Below are 8,239 nucleotides of genomic sequence, written 5' to 3' on the forward strand. Positions count from 1 at the left end.
CTGCCGGTGAATTTACTAAATTACTCACGATAAACGTTCACAAAAAGCATAACAATTATTTTAAGAATTATAGATACAGAACTCCTCTATGCACTCGATATGTCCGATTTTAAAATAGCTTTTCGGTGAAAGCACATTTTGCAATATTCTCAGTAGATAGCCCGGCATCACAGGGCTAGCTATTTAGACACCCAGCAAGTTTAGCACTCAGAAAAGTCACATTTACTATAAGAAAAATGTTATTACCTTTGCTGTCTTCGTCAGAATGCACTCCCAGGACTTCTACTTCAATAACAAATGTTGGTTTGGTTCAAAATAATCCATAGTTATATCCAAACAGCGGCGTTTTGTTCGTGCGTTCAAGACACTATCCGAAAGGGTAAATAAGGGTGATGAGCATGGCGCAATTCGTGACAAAACATTTCTAAATATTCCATTACCGTACTTCGAAGCATGTCAACCGCTGTTTAAAATCAATTTTTATGCCATTTTTCTCATAAAAAAGCGATAATATTCCGACCGGGAATCAGCGTTTAGGTAAACAGACGAAAGAAAATAAAGCATTCGGTCGACTCGGGCACGCGCCTAAGCCCATAGTACTCTGATCGGCCACTTGCAAAAAGCGATAATGTGTTTCAGCCAGAGCCTGCCTCGATATCGATCAGCTTTTTCCCGGGCTCTGAGAGCCTATGGGAGCCGTAGGAAGTGTCGCGTTATTGCAAAGATCCTCAGTCTTCAATAAAAAGAGCCAAGATGAAACACAATTTGTCAGACAGGCCACTTCCTGCATGGAATCTTCTCAGGTTTTGGCCTGCCATATGAGTTCTGTTATACTCACAGACACCATTCAAACAGTTTTAGAAACTTCAGGGTGTGTTCTATCCAAAGCCAATAATTATATGCATATTCTAGTTACTGGGCAGGAGTAGTAACCAGATTAAATCGGGTACGTTTTTTTATCCAGCTGTGTCAATACTGCCCCCTAGCCCTAACAGGTTAAAACTCATTTTTCAACCACTCCACTAATGTCTTGTTAACAAACTAAAGTTTTGGCAAGTCAGTTAGGACATCTACTTTGTGCACGACACAAGTCATTTTTCCAACAATTGTTTACAGACAGATTATTTCACTTATAATTCACTGTATCACAATTCCAGTGGATCGGAAGTTTACATGCACTAAGTTGACTGTGCCTTTAAACAGCTTGGAAAATATCAGAAAATGATGTCATGGCTTTAGAAGCTTCTGATAGGCTAATTGACATAATTTGACATAATTTGAATCAACCTGTGGTTGTATTTCAAGGCCTACCTTCAAACTCAGTGCCTCTTTTCTTGACATCATGTGAAAATCAAAAGAAATCAGCCAAGACCTCAGAAAAAAAATTGTAGACCTCCACTAGTCTGGTTCATCCTTGGGGGCAATTTCCAAACCCCTTGAAGGTATGACGTTCCTCTGTACAAACAATTGTACGCAAGTATAAACACCATGGGACCACGCAGCTATCATTACCACTCAGGAGAAGACGTGCTCTGTCTCGTAGAGATAAATTCTTTGATGTGAAAAGTGCAAATCAATCTCAGAACAACAGCAAAGGACCTTGTGAAGATGCTGGAGGAAACAGGTACAAAAGTATATATATCCACAGTAAAATGAGTCCTATATCAATATTACCTGAAAGCCGCTCAAACCACCATAAAAAAGCCAGACTACGATTTGCAACTGCATATGGGGACAAAGACCGTACTTTTTGGAGTAATGTCCTCTCGTCTGATGAAACACAAATAGAACTGTTTGGCCATAATGACCATCATTATGTTTGGAGGAAAAAGGGGGTGGCTTGCAAGCCGAAGAACACCATCCCAACCGTGAAGCACAAGGGTGGCAACATCATATTGTGGGGTTGCTTTGCTGCAGGAGGGACTGGTGCACTTCACAAAATAGGTGGCATCATGAGGAAAGAAAATTATGTGGATATATTGAAGCAACATCTCAAGACATCAGTCAGGAAGTTAAAGCTCGGTCGCAAATGGGTCTTCCAAATGGACAATGACCCCAAGCATACTTCCAAAGTTGTGGCAAAATGGCTTAAGGACAACAAAGTCAAGGAATTGGAGTGGCCATCACAAAGCCCTGACCTCAATCCTATAGAGAATTTGTGGGCAGAACTGAAAAAGTGTGTGCGAGCAAGTAGCCCTGCAAGCCCTACAAACCTGACTCAGTTACACCAGCTCTATCAGGGGGAATTGGCCAAAATTCATCCAACTTATTGTGGGAAGCTTGTGGAAGGCTACCTGAAAATGTTGACCCAAGTTAAACAATTTAAAGGCAATGCTACCAAATACTAATTGAGTGTATGTAAACTTCTGACCCACTGGGAATGTGATGAAAGAAATAAAAGCTGAAATAAATAATTCTCTCTACTATTATTCTGACATTTCACATTCTTAAAATAAAGTGGTGATCCTAACTGACCTAAGACAGATAATTTTTACTAGGATTAAATGTCAGGAATTGTGAAAGACTGAGTTTAAATGTATTTGGCTAAGGTGTATGTAATCTTCCGACTTTAACTGTATGTATTTCACAAAAAAATATATGGGAGATTGGAAATGATGCAGGCAATTACATTAATGGAAGCTACAATCTATCCGCAATATTAATGCTGATCTACCCCCTGAAAAAATACATTACCTTCCATAACTCCAACTGGTGGACAAATATTTATCTGAGCCACAATCCCCACAGCTCAGCCTCCCCCAAAACTCTACACACACTGCAGATGGCGTTGGGTGGTGGACATTTCTGCTCCACTGCAGGCATGAGGAGTTGCTGCCTCAACCCCTTCCAGGCCTCAACATCAGCTGCCTTCCTTTTTTTATGATTGTGGAGGAGGTGCGTCACTGCAGCTGGGCACAATTTCTGCTGCAGAGGGAATGAGCTCTGTTCTCCCAGAACTCTGGGGCGGCATGTAGTCTAGTGGTTAGAGCGTTGGGCCAGTAACCGAAAGGTTGCTAGATTGAATCCCAGAGCTGACAAGGTAAAATCTGTCCTTCTGCCCCTGAACAAGGCACTGTTCCTAGGCTGTCATTGGAAATAAGAATTTGTTCTTAACTGTCTAGCCTAGTTAAAAAAATACTCTTCTACAGGCCATCAAAACTCTGCTTTCTCACACAATTTCATAGCATAGCCTATAAAAATGTTGCGTAACATGGGTTTATAGGAACACCTATTCTATTCCATGCTTCAACCAGCTTTGAGGAGCTGGCTCTCGCTGCACAACAGGTAACAATTTTTATTTGTTACAGGTACAGTGCCTTCAGAAAGTATTCACACCCCTGGACTTTTCCCACATTGTGTTGTGTTACAGCTTGTCACTGGCCTACACACAATATCCCATCATTTCAAAGTGGATTTATGTTTTTAGAATTTTTGATAAATTAATACAAAATGAAAAGCTGAAATGTCTTGAGTCAATAAGTATTCAAACCCTTTGTTATGGCAAGCCTAAATAAGTTCAGTAGTAAACATTGGTTTAATAAGTCACATAATAAATTGCAATAACAGTGTTTGACATTATGTTTGAATGACTACCTCATCTCTGTACCCCACAAATACAATTATCTGTAAGGTTCCTCAGTCGAGCAGTGTATTTCAAACAAAGATTCAAACATAAAGACCAGGGGTTTTCCATATGCCTCGCAAAGAAGGACACCTATTGGTATGTGTGTAACAAATATCCCTTTACGCATGATGAAGTTATTAATTACTCTTTGGATGGTGTATCAATACACCCAGTCATTGCAAAGATACAGGCGTCTTTCCCATATTTGAGGCAAATCCAACACAACACATCACTTCATATTTAGGGAGTTTTTGGGTGATAAAAAGAAACTGAATAGAGCTAAGCACAGGCAAAATCATGGAAGAAAACATGGTTCATTCTGCTTTCCAACAGACACTGGGAGACAAATTCACCTTTCAGCAGGACAATAACCTAAAACACAAGACCAAATATACACTGGAGTTGCTTACCAAGAAGACAGTGAATGTTCTTGAGTGGCCTAGTTAAATGTTTTACCTAAATTGGCTTGAAAATCTTGAATAATAATCAGGGATGCAAACTGGTAAGGGCCCAAAAAGGTGACACTGAAACATGCAAAAAAATCCCTGCTAGGGGGAAATGCAGGTTTTAACTAATTAAACAACAAAGAATATGATCTACATGATCAGTCTCTGTGTGTAAAATAAAAAGTGGTTCATGTGAACCTAACTCACAGGTAAAAAATGTAAAGAAAGCGATCCAATGATATTTGTTGCCTAGACTTTACTGCAAATGCCACTCAAGTCTTGAAAAAAAAACAATACACTAATATTGCAGTTAGCCATGACAGCCTTTATAATAGAATGCTTATGACCACCATCAAAATATTGCACTTGGGGAAAAAAACATCTTAAAGTAGAAATAGAATGAAACAAACAGGCATTCTATTTTAGCTCTATTATAGTGGCCACTACAGTAGAGGTCAATCAAGTGCACAAGACTACATCTGTGCAAAAATAATGTTCACTGAGTAAAATAACCCCCACTCACTCACACGTGTTACTGTCAAGTTCAACACTACAAAAGTAATATCTTTGGGCTACACATTATTACATTGTACACTTTCTGCCTGTGGACATCTGTTCTTCAATGTGCCAGCAGAGCATCATACCCTTGGTGTCAGGAATCCCTCTTCCTGAGTCTGTTTCTGCCTGAGATTACGGTTTTTTGTTTGAGTGTTGTCTAAGGTTCCTGAATGCACCTGTCTGGTTGCCAGGCAACGAGGTTAGGCGGGAGATCTATTTATTACCCGCACCTGCATCTCATCAACCTTCTGCACACCTGGTCCTGATCTTCACCTCTTCTTAAACCCTGAGCTGACATCCATTCCCTGCTGGATCGTTAGCAACGAACAGTATGTTGTGCCAGCGTATCAGCCTCATGTTTCCTGAGCTAGTTTTGTGCTTGTTACTCACTCCCGTTTACTCTGTCTACAGTCATTCTCCCGGAACATTCAACTCCCTTGCCTGGCCATCAGTGGGTACAGTGACTTCATTGGATCAACCCATTTACTCTCATCAACTCACCTCCGCTGCCGCTCCGTCTCCTGGATCACTCAAATTACACATCAAGACTACCAATAAATACTCACCTTCATTTTACTCACCTTGTCCTGGTCTGCTTCTGGGTTCTGTCTTAGAGAATCGTGACACTTGGTTGGCATATTTGATCTCTTTCAGGCAGAGTACACCTGGCATACCCCTTTTTATCCACTGACAGAAAAAAATTGAAAGAAAGTGTGTGGTGTTCCTTTCACCTCTACGGTGCCATCCGGCTTAAGCCAGGCCCAGATCCAGCTACACTTCATCCCTGAATCCACCTGTTTTACAAGCAACGCCTCATTTTCACCTAATTCTCTCATTCTGAAAATGAACTACATACTTTAGAGGGAAAGCATCACTTCACAGATAGTAGTTAGTTTGTTAGCTAGTTAACATTTCACACAGATTGTCAGGGTCCAGTAAGCAACTAACGTGTTATAACTTGAGGAACTGCAAGGAGTCGCATACCATTTACTATAGCGAATTGGTTAGGTTACTAATGTTAGCGCATCTGATGTTGTAGCTATCTGACTTTATTAGCCAGCTAATTTTCACACCATAAACTCAATTATTTGATCAGTTAAGTTGGCTAATGTTGCTCAACAATTCTCTGGCTAGCTAAAGGAGAATTCGATCCAGCTAGCAAGATACTTGACAATGCTAATACTTGTTCCACCACAATCTCCCTCACCTCAAACTTTCCAAATGCCAGTTGTTTTTCGGTTACAGCTCATGACGTAAGCTTCATCACCTTCTCACCTTCGTCTCTGTGGTCAGGCTTCTCACCTACCTCTTCGTTATATACATACTGCCTTTCCACTCTCCCACTGTCTTTCCAGAGCGCGCACAGCTGATGCTGTAACTAGCAAATTTGTTGTCTCTTCTCTCTTCAGTCATGTGCTGCATTCTGTTGTTTGAGGATTCTGCAACTACAGGAACTGCTATGTCCTCAGGGTCAATTTGGGGAATTTTATTAAAAAATATATGTTTTTATCCTTTATGTTAAGTTCACACTACAATCACCCCAGATTTTTTAACACCTCTCTATCAAGTATTTTAGCTACTTGTAACAATGTACGAGAGTTGGCAAGCAAGTTCAGGGAGTGAATACATTTAATAAATAAATAAACAAACAAAACAAGAAACACAAACCGCGCACTGTCATGAAACAGCAACAATGATGACTGGGGAAGAAACCAAAGGGAGTGACATATAAAGGGCAGGTAATCAAGGAGGTGATGGAGTCCAGGTGAGTATCATTATGAGTGTACCGCTGGCGACAGGTGTGCGCCCTAACGAGCAGCCTGGTTATCTAGAGGCACACGGGACACTACTTTTCAGATGCATTTTAGACCTCAATTTCACTTCTTTTCCCTTGTCCTAGGCCCAGACTTTTGAGCTTCTACTATGTTTTTCTATGAGAAAACATTAATAATTACACATTATGTAATGTTATCTTCTAGAGAAAGAGTCAATTTAAAAAAAATCTGAATCAATATTTATTGAGAGTATGCCCTTGTCATGACGTTGGCCTCTTTGACTACAGGGAGGACAGTTGACCCCCTCCCCCCCTTTGCACCATCCCCCAACCTACCTTCCTCCACCCAGTCCCTGTGTGAAGGAGTGGTCAAATTCCAGGAGAATCTCTTGCCACATGGCCCATAGAGAGACACAGGAAATTCTTCCAACTCACAGAATTGGGGAGCCAAGCGACATTTGTGTTCTGGAGAAGGTATGAAAGATTGGTGAAGAATCCAGCTACGAACTGGTCCGCTTGGTACAATTTTGTGATACTCAGAAGAGACAATATAGCCATATTACCATAAAACGGTTTATATAATAGCCTCAGCCTTGAGACTTGCATCCACATGGTTGTATAAAATGTATTAATAAGGATAAAGCTATTTGTAATACATTGAGATGCTATGTACTGATGTTAATGTGATAGAATTGTATTTCTGTACCAAGCTTAACTCAGTCATCGGCACGCCTCCAGGGACACAGACAGGACCAGGTGTCATGTGACATGTTCACTATAAAACTATACCCTGATCTACTTTCTTCAGACCAGGCCTCCACTCCATTGCGAGTTGGCCAATAGGTTTGACCATCCAATACCACGTGGTTAACTTTTAGACTATTGATACCGACAGAATAAGAACAAGTCTTTGATATTAATTGATATTAATATTAGTCTGCAGCTAGAAATTATATCATTGAACGCGAAGACCAACGAAACATCCATTCTATGAGGACATTAATGAATGTCGCTTTGAAAGATCCATTCTAACCGAGAGAGAGAGAGAGAACGCAGACAAAACTCTCCAACAGAACGACGCTCCAACAAGGATCCCGACGACACACTGAGCGTAAATATATATTGATTGCAATTGTTCCCAAATGAGTGAGCGTTCATGTGCAAAAGATTTAGCATGTCAATCGTTAATACTAATGAACTCTGTGTGCCTCCTCAGCTGAACATTTTATGACCCATTGTTTAACAAGACACCGCCATGCCTGTTAGCCAGTAGTGATCCAAAGCCCCGCCCCCCATACTTTTCTCATCGGATCTACAAAAATCACATATTTTGTATTATTCCTTGAATAATACAAATAAAAATAAATTGCAAACATCGTACAATCCAGGTGTGCAAAGCTCTTAGACTTACCCATAAATACTGTAATCGCTGCCAAGGGTGATTCTATACTGAACAAAATTATAAATGCAACATGCAACAATTTCAAAGATTTTACTGTGTTAGTTCATAGAAGGAAATCAGTCAATTGAAATAAATTCATTAGGCCCTAATCCATGGATATCACGACTGGGAATACAGATATGCATCTGTTGGTCACAGACACCTTAAAAAAAGGTTGGGGCGTGGATCAGAAAACCAGTTAGTATCTGGTGTGACCACCATTTGCCACATGAAGCGCGACACATCTCCTTCGCATTGAGTTGATCAGGCCGGTTGGACGTACTGCCAAATTCTCTAAAACAACGTTGGAGGCGGCTCATGGTAGAGAAATTAACATTTGATTAACTTACAATAGCTCTGGTGCACATTCCTGCAGTCTGCATGCCAATTACACA

The sequence above is a fragment of the Salmo salar genome, chromosome 11 (genome assembly GCF_965601325.2).
Source record: "Salmo salar chromosome 11, fSalSal1, whole genome shotgun sequence".
In the NCBI taxonomy this organism is placed as follows: domain Eukaryota; kingdom Metazoa; phylum Chordata; class Actinopteri; order Salmoniformes; family Salmonidae; genus Salmo; species Salmo salar.